Source organism: Meleagris gallopavo, chromosome Z, assembly GCF_905368555.1.
Source record: "Meleagris gallopavo chromosome Z, MGAL_WU_HG_1.1, whole genome shotgun sequence".
In the NCBI taxonomy this organism is placed as follows: Eukaryota; Metazoa; Chordata; class Aves; order Galliformes; family Phasianidae; genus Meleagris; species Meleagris gallopavo.
In genome coordinates this window covers 22,033,836-22,048,161 of record NC_139435.1, presented here as the reverse complement: position 1 = coordinate 22,048,161, position 14,326 = coordinate 22,033,836, and the positions used below count along the sequence as shown (strand labels likewise).

Here is a 14,326-nt window from a genome sequence, read left to right as displayed (position 1 = left end):
ACAGCCTTCCCTGTCTATGTTTCCTTCACATCTGGGAGAAAATCTGCCCCTCAGCTGGCATTCTGCACCAATTGCCCCAAAGTGAGCACTGTGGGCTTGCCTGTGGCTTGCACCCACATGGAGTGGGTGATGGAAAATCTCATGTCGGCTTCTATAGCCTCCTAAATTTAGCTATGAAATCTCCATTTACAGTAAGTGTTCCTGGCTAGGGAGGAGATATGGCCCAGATATGAGTGTGTGCTTGAGGCCAGTGCTAGGCCTGCACGTTCTGCGGGTGTGCCTTGGTCTGGTCGTGGCCTTGCCCTTGCATTTGAGTACTCTGGAGGCTCTGAGTTTGGTTAGGCCAACCTGTAACCCAGGCTGTGAGATACCCAATCAGCTATCTCATGTTTTGCTGCTGGAGCCATGTGCACTCATGATTTCCAGTCTCTTCTGAGCTGGTCGACAGGCGATGGCAAAGGAGAGCTGCACAGAACTTGTACAGATAACAGCATAGATGCTGGTCTCTCAAGGTCCTCTCTCTGATCAAGTCATGCAGAGCTCTCTAATTCTTTTTTTTTTTTTTTAATAAGGTAAGAAAAGGCACTATTTCTGTAACAAATGAGCAGTCCTCTGAAAAAGAAGCCATGCACATCAGTATAAAGTTGAAACAGTTTTAAAATAGCAAGGAAAAGTTCTCAGAGACATGATTATAAATGGCTTATGAAAACTGCAAGGAAAAACTCAGAGAAAGGGGAAAGTGTCTTTTCTCAGATTTTTTTTTTTTTTCCTGTAGATGTTCCTGAAGAATCCTTTTATTTTAAAGTATGCAATATCTCCTCTTTTACTATTCTCTATTTTTATGTAGGAACAGATACCTTGTAAATGCTGAATTTGATATATTGCAGAGTCTTTGATAGGCAGAGCTGGATTGTTTGCTTTCTGGACTGACTCTCTGGGTATGCTTTTACAGAAGGTAAAAATGTAACCAATTACACTATTTGTGTACAACATTTGTGATGTGGATCCTCCATTAGCAAGTTTTAATGGTCCGATGTAATTATTGCTTATGGCCTAACTTCGTTAGAAGTTCTCTTTGAAATTGTTATGATAATTTGGAGCAGGAAGATGTAATGTGAAGGTGATTTCATTAAAGTTCACTCCAATCTGGCATCTTTTGGAAAATTTTTACTGGTTGCTGTTTATAAAACTGTCTGTCAACAGCAAGAATATGTGCAAGGCTGAAGTTTATCTGTTCACTGGATCACTGCTGAAATTATTTGCATGACAAAAGAGTGTATTGTTGCTAGAATAGTGTAATATAGGAAATAAAGTCATTCTTTAAAAAGATTTGTCATTTTCAAGTTGCTTTTTAAGTACAAAAGTAAAATGTTAATTTGAGTAATGCTAAGTCAGCTTGCTCCAGCTGAGAATCTGCCCCGTGTAGACATATTCAGAAGGTTGAGTATTAATCTATTTATTCAACTGCACAAAGTTCAGTAGAATAACTGTTTTCACTAATTGCTAATGGGCAAAATTGCTGGTGCTTATAGGGAGACATTCTGGAAACAGATAATTAAGCAACTAAGTAGTTGAAAATGTCAGGAGAGAAAATTGATCTTTTCACCTCACTGAGTTCATTTCTAAAATTGTGTCAGCTGAGTTCACTCTGCTCCCATATAGCTTGAATGCAGCTCTACTGGGGGGCTGCACTACGAGCAGTGAGTGTGGAAATACAGGAAACTGGGGAAAATACCTGGTTCTTTCCCTTCTTTGGTAGCTACTGCCTAAATGTGACGAAAAGAGCTGTACTTTGCATGATATGCACTGACTTTTATGACTGAGTCTTGACTCTCATTTGCTTTGTAGCTTAAAGAAGTTGTTCCTTCCTGCCCTGTGCTACTGCACCCACATGACTTTCCTGCAGCTCTTGGAGTTATACTCCTGGTGCTGAAAGAAGCATGGGCGCATTGTCAGCTGTAATGAGGAGGAGAAAGCAGAGAAACCGCTCTCAGACTTTGCAAGATGGCTTGGCAGATGAAGATAATCCAGCCAGTATGCTAGGACAAGGGTCACTGCATAGTATTTTGGCCTCTCCACAAATTTTGAAATTATTTTCTCCACATGCAATGTAAAACTGAAACTTTTCCTAGACCCTGGTCAGGACAAGGGGGCTCTCTCCAACCCTCTGGCCCAGTGAGGGCCTGACCTCCTTGCACTTCATCAGCCTCTAGGGCAGCAGCATGAACTCCGGGCACAAGGGAAAGGTAGTCACAGGCAACACTTCCAAAGCTGATCTATCACCCCACAGCCCCAGCGCCTTCTTCAGATCTCTTTTTGGCTGAGGTGTGACATCTTTTCTCCCTCACTGCTGTGGTTCCAAGGGGAATCTGCACACAAAACACAGGCTGCCCACTGTTGTTGCAGCTTTACTAGCAGAATCAGAGTCTAACTTTCACTGTGCTTCGATAGCTATTTCCACACATCATAAGGATGCCCTCAACACTCCTGTTGGTCATGTGTGAGCTCATCCCTATTGGCAGCTGTTTGCAATACTACTCAGCATCTTCTTGCAATTCCTTTTAATCCAGGTATGGAAGAATGAACAGCATACACCACATTTTGCCCTGAGCGTAAAAGGGTACTTTTCATTGTGTTTTGGTGATGGTGATTTTGTGATGAAAACCAAAGGTCCTGCCATAGAGGCCTCGCAGCACTGGTTCCCATGTGCTGTCCCTACACGTGTCATGCAAACTCACCTTCTCCTGCAGCCCCGGCTGCTCACCCCATAAGGACGGCATGCTGATGCAACATGGAACACATGTCTAGTTGAGGGTTACTTTTACAGTGAAACATAATATTGCAGCAACTTTTGCCTCCATAAATACCAGCACATCCTTGTCCAGATGCTCAAGTTGCATTGGGCAGAGAGTTGAGCCTTGTTCAGAGTATGAAAGCTGATTCCGGATACTAGACTGTGTTAGTGTTCAGCCAGAGTGAATTTTTCTCAGTAGTCTGAAAGTTACAAGTCTGTAATATAAGTGACAGATGTAGTCCATTACAGAAACACTTAAAAAATATATATCTATTTTGCTTTCATATACTCTAACTGAGACTCAAGAACCCTCATGAAAAAGGAGTCCTCTCCCCAAACTCCCATCTCCAGTAATACTAATACAAAGCAGATAAGAGCTTGCTGTTCAAGGCTGAGACCAATAAAAATGCTGTGGTGAGCTTTCACCAGACCCACGTATGTCCTTGTGTGAATAAGACACAAGGCATATGTTGTCCATATCTGATCACCAGTGACAGTGCACAAACATACTGGTTCCTCAGGACTGTGGGCAAAGCCAAGAGCTTTAGGCACTCCAAAAATAGATTTTTGTGGTCTGATAATAAATGATGATCTGAAGTTGAATGGCAAATTCATGTGTCCACCATAAGGTCTTGTACTTCCATCCTGTCCCACCATTGTCAGCCTAGTCTTCTGGATGAAAAACAAGCTTTGTGATTCTGTGGACAATCAAAACAAAAATGGTGAGAAAGTCATAAAAAAATCAAAAAGAAAGCTTGAAGAATGTTATTGAACTAATGTCAAAATGCTAGCTTATCTTTGAAAGCTATTTCAGTTTCATTTTGGCATTGCTTAATGTTCTCCAAAACATTTTTACCTCTTTAGGGGGGCACTTGGATCAGCTTTAAAGTGGGGAATGATGTTTCAAAATAATGAGAAGAAAAGTTTTGTTTTCAGCATCAAATGGAAATAGGTGCAGCATTCTAAAACAAATCTCTGCATGTCAAAAGGACAAAAATTAAATATGAGTTGTTATATACTTTTGCCATTTTTTTTTTTCCTTGGAAACTTATCAAGTTATACCCAATTTTTAAAAATTTGCTATTAACAGATCCCCTTGCTAATACAGACTCCTTTCCCCTCTAATCCTGAGTTAAAGCTGTGAGCTGCAACCCCGTGCTTTCAGGCATTCCCACTGGGGCTGTAGCAGGCTGGTATCTTCTACAGGCATAAATTCAGCAGTGAGATTCACAGCTCAGGGAAGAGTAAAATCAGTTGAGGTACTCAGTTGTAAAACCAGAGCAGTGATCAGGAACAGGCTTCTAATTTCACACCATCAGTGAAAAGAAAAAGGAATTTATAAAGTTAATTAAAGTCAAAAGAACTCCTTTGTAAATTATGTCGGAGGATGTTGGACTGAAAAGGACAGAAGGCAAACAAATATTTAAGATCGTGAATTTAACTAATTCTGGTAGGAGCTTTTTGCCTTGTCTTGTTGCAGCTGAGTGAGGCTGCTTATGCAGAATCTGCTTCCACAAAATGCATGAGGGATGTGGAGCCCACTGCCTTCTGACAGCAAGAAGTCAGAAGACATGTACCCCACAGCAAGGAAGGACCCTGCTGCCACAAGAACACACTGGGTCTTGGAAGGACCTGCTGTCTGCTGGGAAGCTGTGAGTTAGAGCACCCCTACCTACATATCCCTGGATGGCAGGAGCTTTTTACCTGCTGAGGTGATGTCACGTGTCACTGGCCATCATAGAATCATTAGAGATGCTGTGTTGGATGTGACCCATAAGGATCACCAAGTCCAGCTCTAGCACCTCTGACTAGCAATGGGCTTCCTTGTGTGACCTGGAGGATACCACCTTCAACACAAAACCTGCAGGAGTCCCTACAAAATGAGCTCGATCTGTTATGAGTCTGTTGCTTGGCAACATGTGCCAAATTGTGCTATTGCTTAAACCTGCATAAAGGTGAAGTAGCTCTGCTAGAGTCCAAGAAGATAATCCAGATTTATGCTGTGCTGATTAGAAGCACAGCTTGGTCCTGTGATTTTACACAACTGCAGTTTTACTAGTCCTCTGGGTGGGGATCAAAAGTGTTTGTATTTACTTGCTCTGAATTTTAAGTGCACTTTGCTGTGGTGCCTTAACTAAAGCAGCTTTCGGAAGTGTGGATCTTTCTGATCAATATATTCTCCTCTGCTGGTGAATTGTGGCCGAACATCCTGAGCCATGCAGGACCCATAAAGCACCAGTCTGTAAAAGCTTTTTGCCTTGGCTAATCTAGTGTCTCCTCCTGTGTTATATATGACATCAGACCTTTGGAGCTGCCAGTACTCCCACCTGTCTGCGGGCTGCTTTTTTGCTGCTTCAGGTGGTGGGTAACTGCCTTCCCTTGGGTAAGTTATTACAGCATATCATTGCCTTTTCCTGTTGAAATGAATCAATGTCAAAAACTTTGTGAGTGTATTTTTGGTGAAAATATCTGGAAACTCACCCATTTTTCCACCTCTTGTGGCTGGCTTTTTAACAAAACAGACTGGATTTTCCTGCCTGTAGGTACCAGCTTTACATCTAAGGGTGAGTTACCTTGTCAAAACCAGGAAGAGCAGCAGGAGAGGAGCTTGCCACATGCATCCCTTTGCAATGCTAAGTACTAACAGTATTTGGCTCCCCAAACATAACATTTCTGCCTGTGGAGGGTGGCTGCTGAGGCTAGAGAGTCCTCTTCATGGACATGGAGTTGGGATGGGGATGGCAGGTGTCATACAAGGACTTGTTCTCCTCTTTAATGCTGTATTATTCAGGTGCTGCAAGCTGAAAGGAAATGAAGAAAGGGAAATGTTTTCGGTCCAAGCAGGAAAGCAGTTTCTGGCAGGATTAAATGATGTCCCATCTCCTGAATTCTGCTTATGCCACTAATCATTCCTTTATGATGAAACAGTTACTGTTACAATCTTTCTAGAAAACATACTTCAGCTGCAGCAGAGAGCTTTAAAACACCAAAAACTGGCAACTCATTGAAACAAATAATTTAAGAAAAAATGGAGCAGAAAAATAAAATCCTCCACCAAATAGCATTAGTTAGTTTATAATAAGAAGGGGAATTGGAATTTAGTCATGGTTGAATGTTTCCCATTTACACTTAGCTTTCATAGCCCCCATTTTTAATATTGCTTCTGTGGTGAAGGAGGTCTTGGGATTCTCGTGGGTTAGGGGAATATCCTTGCTTTATCCTGAAAGCACCTGTCTGTTCTCTCCATGCCACAGCCTCTAATCCTTTCCTGGATGCAGTGAGACAAAATGGGCTACTGAATTCATGGTTGAAGTCAGAAGAGATAATATCTGCTCAGTTCCCTGCACTCCTGGAATTCAGCTTTTGTGTCCTCAAACAGATCAGGATGTGTGGATCTAGCCAGGTGGGCATGATTTCTGCATGTACTGAAAAATAGAATATTGAGATTGCTTGATACTAAATAAAAATTTTAATAAGAATTGAGTCACAGAAAGACTTTCATTGCATTCTCCTTTTATTCTCGATATATGCTCTAACTTTGTCTGTGGAATACAGCTTGTCAATGCACATAAGTACAATCCGATTCATGTTGACATCTTGTAAATACTGGGGAGGTGTTATTCATGCAGCTGAAAAGGCACTGCTCAGAGTGTGGGAAGAAACAATATTATGCCCCTCTAACATGACTTTTTAAAGGCTACCTCCGTTGTACAACATGTTCAAAGACATCAAATCCAAGATCCAGAAGGAAACGGAGTCAGGAGAGGGTTAAAGAAGGCAGTGATGCCTGATGTTAACATCTTTCCCCTTTTTCAGCTTTGTAAAAGATAAACGTTTCAGATTTCAATCTGTGGTTCCCAGCAGTGCTTTGGGAACACTGCAGTAGGCCTGCAAAAATCGCTAATGCTGGGCCAAGCCGAGATAATGCGTCTCAGCAGGAATGACATAATGCCCTAAAAGAAGACTATGATGTAATGCATATCTCAAAAAAATCAGAGCCAATTTCCGTTACCAAGCCTTGAAGTCTAGTGCTAATGCTGCACTATGCAAAACTTTGGGAGGTTAGATCTTTTCTTCTTTTTATTTTTTTTAGAAGAATAATTTTGCAAGGCTTACAGCACTCGTGCATTCTGTAGCCACTCTGCTTCATGCTTGTAATTTGGGTGCATGCTGAAAACCATTAAGCATTTCACCTTGGTTGAGGTGCCTGCAATCCATTAATAGGAATGCTGTAATTTATAGTGTTAACATGGCTGTTTATGCAGGTGAGACATAAAGCATATACCTCATATTACAGTAAATCCTGCTTAATGAAGGTGTTATGTAGGGATTTATTAGAATCACTAATGTCTCATGGTAAAGTTAAGCAGTATTTGTGCTAAGCTCAGCTTGGGCGTAAGCCAGTGCAACTCCTTAGTCCTTGGTGGAGCTGATCCCGTGGAGAAGGTGAGCGAGATTTGGCTCTGTGCAGATAATAAGCCATCCCATCAAGTTTTGCTGTCTTGTATTAATGCACATGCAGCCAGAGTAGCTAGATGCACCTGCTGCTTAGTGCTCCTATGGTGCATGAGCATGCAGGACAGCATGAAGGGAAATGCTGTGGGGTTTATTTCTGAACAGGAAATCTCTGAGCGAGACCCTTGCATTCCTGCACCTGCCATCGCATTATGGATCCTAGACTGCTCCCAACCCCATTGGGAAGCCAATTGCTTGCCATGAACTGCTACTCTGACACTGGCATTTGTTGAAAAGGTGGGGTGTCCTGGAGTGTCCTTCTGTCTCCTTAGATGGTTTGCAGCAAGGAGATGGTGGTGATTCTCAGGCTCAGTGCTGCATCCTGCACACATCATACTCCATTTGTAAGTATGCAGCCTTGACTACTTGCACAGCAGCATCACCATATTGTCATTATGTGGCAAAATGCATCATTTTCTGAAGGCGCTGCATGCCATCACCAAGAGCACACTTTCAGTCCTCCATAGTCAGATCAGGTCCAGGCCATACATAGAACCAATCACCTTCTAGAGCCTGGTCTCCTGGAGAAAGAAAACCACACTGAAAACTCTCAAAACACTCAGGTTTCCAGCAGGGATGGACAGCAGGGCAAGGAAAGTGTTTATCACTTGTCACTCTGATCCAGTGGGTGCTGTCCCTTCTATTAGCAGGGAGTTATAACTAGATGGTGTTTAATGGCCCTTCCAACTCTGTGATAATGTGATTCTATGACTATTGATAACTACTGTTATGTGCACCTCACTTGCATACAATGGACAGTTTTTTTAGCAGACATTCTAGCGACAAGATGCGTATCTTCTGTGCAGGCATCACTTACATCCAGGGAATTCATTGTTTCTTAAAGAAAACCTGCCCCTGTGAACTCCAAACCTTGGTTTAGTTCAAACCATTGAGATAAGAAAATATTTTCATGCAAATAATTTTCAAAAGTAGAGAAGCCAACCTTTTCCCCTCCTTCCTCTCCTCTTTAAGGCACACTTTCACATCTCCTGTTTAATGTCTTTATTGATGACCTGGATGATAGAAAATTGAGTGAATCCTCAGTAAGATTTGCAAATGACACCAAGATGGGAGGAGGCGTTGATCTGACTAGGGGTAGGAAGGCTCTACAGAGGGATCTGCACAGGCTGGATCACTGAGCTGAGGCCAGTGGGATGAAGTTCAACACAAGCAAGTGCCAGGTCCTGTACTTTGGCCACAGCAACCCCAGGCAACACTACAGGCTTGGGGCAGAGCAGCTGGAAGACCATGTGGAAGGAATAGACTTGGGAGTGTTGATCAATGGTCAGCTAAAGATGGAACCAGCAGTGTTCCCAGATAGCCAAAAAGACCAATGGCATCCTGGCTTGTATCAGAAATAGTGTTGCCAGCAGGAGCAGGAAAGTGATTGTTCCCCTGTATGCACCACTGTTGCAGCTACCCCTCAAGTACAGTATTCAGTTTTGGGCCCTTCATTACAAGAAAGACATTGCGGCCCCGGAGCTTGTCCAGAAAAGGGCAACAAAACATGTGAGGGGTCTGTAACACAAGTCTTATGAGGAGTGTCTGAGGGAACTGGGGTTGTTCAGTCTGGAGAAGAAAAACTCAGGGGAGATGTTATAGCTCTCTACAACTATCAGAAAGGAGGTTGTAGCAAGGTGGGTTTTGGCCTCTTCTCCCATGTAACTAGCAATAGGATGAGAGTGTTATGGTTTTATGATTTTGGTTATTGGTATTCCACATCATAACATCATGTAGTACACTGGGAGTTAAAGAGTTAATGGCCTGAAATAGCACCCAGGGAGATTCTGTTTGGATATTAGAAAAAATTTCTTCTGAGAAAGAGTGGTCAGGTGCTGGAATGAGCTGCCCAGGGAAGTTGTTGAGCCATTGTCCCTGGAGGTGTTCAAGAAATGTTTACATGTTGTACTAAGGGACATGGTTTACTGAGGAAGTATTGGTTGTAGGTGGACAATTGGGCTGGATGATCTTGGAGGTCTTTTCCAAATTTGGTTATTCTATGATTCTATTATCTTCTCTAGCACTCACTGTCTTCCACTGTGCTTATCCAGCAGTAGAGAAAATCCATCTCCTTTGTTTCAAGAGGCATTCTGCAAGCTTGCAAGGACACATGAGTCCTGGCTGTGCAACTGGAGCCACAAAAAAAGCCAAATCTACGCGCAGCTTCAGTAGGTCCTTGCTGAGCCATCACGAATAGGCTGGCAATAAGAAGAGCTGTGCACTGAAAAAGCCAGGTACCTTGCAAGATGATTCTCTGCTCTCCTGTATGTGTGTATAAAACAACATATTTTTCACTGCCCTCACTTTTAGAAACAAGACGTTGTTTTGGATGAAATTTAAATAAAATAGCAGCTTGAGTCAGACGCATTTGGCAGAAAGAGGAGTAAGTGAACACGAACACAATGGAAAATATTGTGTAGGACTCTTAACAGGAGGTGCCATCAGCTCTGTCTGGAGCCATGAATTACTCATCTCAGCCCCTGCATCTCACAGGAGTTTCACAGGCTTGGTGGCACAATGCCTTCTTGGGATAGGACAGGAGAGAGTCTTGCTGGGTGCAAACTGGTCTGGGTGCTTGGTGGCTTTGGATGTGAGAGTTGAGCACCCCTGTCCAAGTCATGCCTGGCTGAATCCCTCTCAGTCAGAAACATCACCAGCCTGCAGCAATGCTGGGCAGCAAAGCCTCTCTTCTACTGAGCCATTTCCAAACATGCATTTAGTCATGGACTTGTTTCTTAGAGCTGCTAAGCTCTCAGTGACTCCAGCCCATGCAAGAGACTCAGAAACACGTTTCTCTTCAGAGTTGTATACCAGGACTGGTGTGTCTTCTGCTGCACCTACAGCTGCTTGTGCTGCCACATGTTGTGGCTTGAGTGCTTTAACTCCCCTGAGAACTCATGAAATACATGAAGTGCTTGAAATAGGAAAACCCGGAAGGTTTTCACAGCTTTCAGGAAGCACGCCCAGTAGCCAGAAGCCACCACTTTTGTGGCTTACAAAAGAGAACAAGCAAATGTCCCATGGGCAGCCCAACTCTGAGGGCTATCAGGTGCTCAGAACAGACTGCCCAAACCTCTCTGGTAGCCTCTGCCCTGCAGAAGATGATGAGGATATTGTACTGCTATTGTAGTAAGTTACATTTGGGTGCCAAGGAGCGAGCTGTACAACTGAGCATCTTGGATGGAGGAAAACCCTCTTGACTGCAAGCAGCCCCACCGTCATCCACCTCTCAGCAGGATCAAGGAGAGGTGTGGGTCAGCACGGTCCTGCACCCCACTTATCCTCTACCTTTTTAGTCTTTCTAGAAAAGAAAATCTGTGCCATCACGCTAGAGTGCTCTCATGATCAAACAACAGTCCAGACTGGAGGGGTGAAACTGAGCCACAGGAGTGCCTCAGACCTGAATTCTATCACTACAGGCAGGACAGAGTCAGTTCAAACCACATGGCATAGCAAATTCAGCATGCTTAGGCATAGCTAATAAAGATAGCAGAGATTTCAACTGTAGGGTCATTGCACTGGAAGCACCTGGAAGACGTTTTCTAGGTACTTTCAAAATCATACCAGGGAACAAAGGTGACAGAAATCACTTTCCATTTTTGATTGTACAGATTACATGTATTACGCAGCTGCTACTCTACCCCCATTGGATTAGACCTACTGAAACATCTGGGTATTTATGTCCTACAAAATCCATTGCCAAGATACATATGCAAACACGAAAGATCTTGACTCCTAAATTCCCCTTAGCTCTAGCTTTAGCTTTGGGCTTTCTCACTGCAAAGTCATTCCATTTGCTTCAGCCTCACGTGTTCAAAAATATTAAAAGTAAAGATTCAGAAGGGAAAAACAAACAAACATGGATACACTCAGCCAGTAGTGTAGTTTGCCTGCGTAGGCACACACATACCTCAGAGGTAATTTTTATAGTTGCAGCACTGTAGGGTGAAATCCAGTTCTGGATTATTTGAATGCTACATGTAGTAGCCAGCAATGATTGAATTAGCCAGTGCTCTTAAAAATCCAGCCATACATTCTTGACATTGAGCGTCTGCACTAGTGAAGACTACAAGCTCTCTACTCAGTGTCCAAAGCAATACCGTTTGTAATTTCTTCTAAATTTATTGTCTTTAATGTTGTGGAGTTTTTTTTTGTTGTCATGCTTTGGGATGGGTCAGGAGGGAGAAGCTGATGAGTTCTGGCTGTGCCCTTCAGAATCTGGAATACCTCACTCAAATGCTTTTTAACTCTGCTCCTTGCTCCGCTAGAGAAGGTCTTCTCTTGCTATTGTTCTTAAAATTTCTCATCCTATGGGACATTTCTAGGAGTTCTTTATCCTTAGATAAAGTAGATCTTAGTAGATCTTGCTGTACCTTGAAATTGGGATTAATCAAGCTGGCTTCTAGGCTTTATAACTCCTCAAACTGGGGATGCCCATGCACACATGGGCAGTTTTGAGTAGTGCACAAAAGAGAAGTGCTGCAGGCATGGTAACTGTTCAGGTAGCAGAGAAGTAAACGTTCAGGCAGGACATAACCCTTCACCATTCTCCAAGCAGTGCTGCCATAGGAACACCACCATCACAGAAAACACTGCCAGGTACTAATACCATTGCACATCCCAGGAGACATTAAAATGTCCAAGAAATTTCTATGCCATAGTGAAGTGCTTCACTCAGTGCTGTTTGAGGTAGCTGTAGAAATCAAGTGAATGCACAAAACTATGGACTCACTGCTGATAGGAGGTTATTGGGGTGCAAGCACTAAGCTGGCTGCTGTGGGACAGCTGGCCAAGTCTATGTGGTGGCAATTTTTTTTTGGAGAAGTAGCAGTAGGTGCAAAGATGTGGGATGTAGATGAAGTTAGTAGCATCACTAGATACTCAAGGCTCCCAAGCACCATGGACTGATTTGTGTTGTGCAAATGTGGTTTTGCTACTCCTGACTCTATGTTGATTAGGAGAAACACAACCCACTGCATTTTGCAATTGTAGATATGTTGTAAATCTTGTCTTGTGCTTCCTCTTCCTTGGCTTCTAGCAAAATAAGTCCCACATCTGATCTAATTAAGTTGTTTTCTGTGTGGTTTGGGACAGCCATTATCAGCAGCAGGACAATTTCAGAGTGTCTGGATACCAGCTGCCACAGTCCCAAATCAAGCAGTGCCCCTTTTGCCAAGGTACTCCTAGTTGCTGAATCCAAGCCATCTGAGATAAAGTGAGTCAGTATCTACCTAAACATGCATGAAGGCAAATGGGAAATAGGTTGTGAATGCTCCAGTTTTTATACTAAAATAAATCCATAGGGCACATTGATTACTTACCTCTGGAAGTCCTAGGGCTGTCATGTTGGAAATAATGTTGGATGATGTGCCCCAACAGTCACGTATGGTAGAGGTGAGATCAGAATTAGAGCGCCAGGTCCCCGTCTCACTTGTACCACTGGCAGGTCAGTAGGCCACATCGGCACTGTAATTATACATTCCACTTTTGCCTCTAGGGCATTTTACTAGAACAAGATAATTAAGCTCTCCTTCTGGATATCCTCTTTTAATGAAATGGTGCACGTACCACAGCTTGGTATTTATTAACGATAATGAGTTTTTAAAACAATTTGAGGCAGCAGCTCACCTTTCACTTCTGTGGTTGCAGTGCATGTCCAGCATCATTCCCAATTTAATGATGCCATGATCTCAGGTCAGTCTCCTTTAGAAGGCAGTCTGCAACATAAAATACAGCAGCCTCCATTTGCAGTCAGGTCATTATGAAAGAAAAGCAGGTCCAGGCTTGAGCTAACATAAGCAGATGCTGCCTTCCTCCTCTGTTTGAGGTGCTGATGGCGGTTTATTAATTTTTAGCACAAAGTCACAAGTTTATTTGCCCACTGAATCTGAGTTAGTGACCTCGTATCTCATAGGCAGTCAAACACAATCCTTCAATATCTGACACTCACAATGTTTCTTAACAAAGAAAAGTAAAAATGTAAACCTCAAATTTGCAAGAGCCAGATGAGGTTACACATTAATACCTTGGCTTCTGGAGCAGAGATGGTCTGATAAGGGTATAGCTTTCTGTCCCTCAGAGACCACAGCAGCCAAAGTTGCACCAGTGGCTGCTGGCTACAGCAAAGGGCTGCAATGCACTATGCAGGAAACCCTGGGGCAAAATGAATTATCTCACTGGACATTTTTAAAAAATTTTCATTTTAAATACCCACTTGAAGTGATGCTGGTGCTCTAGATATCATAGAATCGTAGAATGATTTGTTGGAAAGGACCTTAAAGTCCTCCCAGTTCCAACTCCCAGACATGGGCAGAACTGCTGGCCACCAGATCAGGCTGACCACAACCCCATCCAGCCTAGCCCTGAACATGTCCAGAGATGAGGCATCCACAACTTCTCTGGGCAGCCTGTGCCAGGGCCTCAACACCCCCTTTTAGTTTAACACCATTCACCCTTGTCCTATCACTGTCAGACTATATAAAAAGTCAGTCTCCTTCCTGATTATAAACTCCTTTTAAGTATTTAAAGGCTGCAATGAGGTCTTCCAGGAGCCTTCTCTTCTCCACAAACCCAGCTTCTTCATCCTTTTATTTCTAGGAGGGCTGTTCCAGCCCTCTGATCATCTTAGTGTCCCTTCTCTGGACCTACTCCAGGAGTTCTGCATCCTTCTTGTGCTGGGGGTCCCAGGCCTGGATGCAGTACTCCAGATGGGGCCTCGTGAGGGTAGAGCAGAGAGATTAATCACCTTCCTTGCTCTGCTGGCCGCACTACTTGATGCAGCCCAGAATACTGATTGACTTCTGGGCTGCTAGTGCACATTGCTGTTTCATGTTGAATTCTCATCGACCAACCCCAGTCCTTCTCCTCAGAGATGCTCTCAGTAATTCTACTTCTGTCAGCATTCTCACACAGAAACATATGCCTCTTCTCTGTCATCCTGTAGCTCAACTGAAGTTTCACCTGAAATCTATAGTTTGTGCATGCATGATGAAAGACAGATCCCTGGTGTCTGGAAGC

General features: G+C 43.2%; 1 long non-coding RNA gene across 2 annotated transcripts; it reads right to left on the bottom strand.

Annotated features, from left to right (window-relative positions):
* Positions 1–749: 749 nt before the first annotated feature.
* On the bottom strand, positions 750–14,098 carry LOC146542159 (uncharacterized). Of its 2 annotated transcripts, none has more exons than XR_014880551.1 (3): positions 12,938–14,098; positions 12,631–12,775; positions 750–3,492 (listed from the first exon to the last, which is right to left on the bottom strand). It is a non-coding gene; the product is annotated as an uncharacterized LOC146542159 (long non-coding RNA). The 2 variants fall into 2 exon arrangements; XR_014880552.1 differs by lacking the exon at positions 750–3,492 and adding an exon at positions 6,309–7,830.
* Between the last annotated feature and the right edge of the window lie 228 nt (positions 14,099–14,326).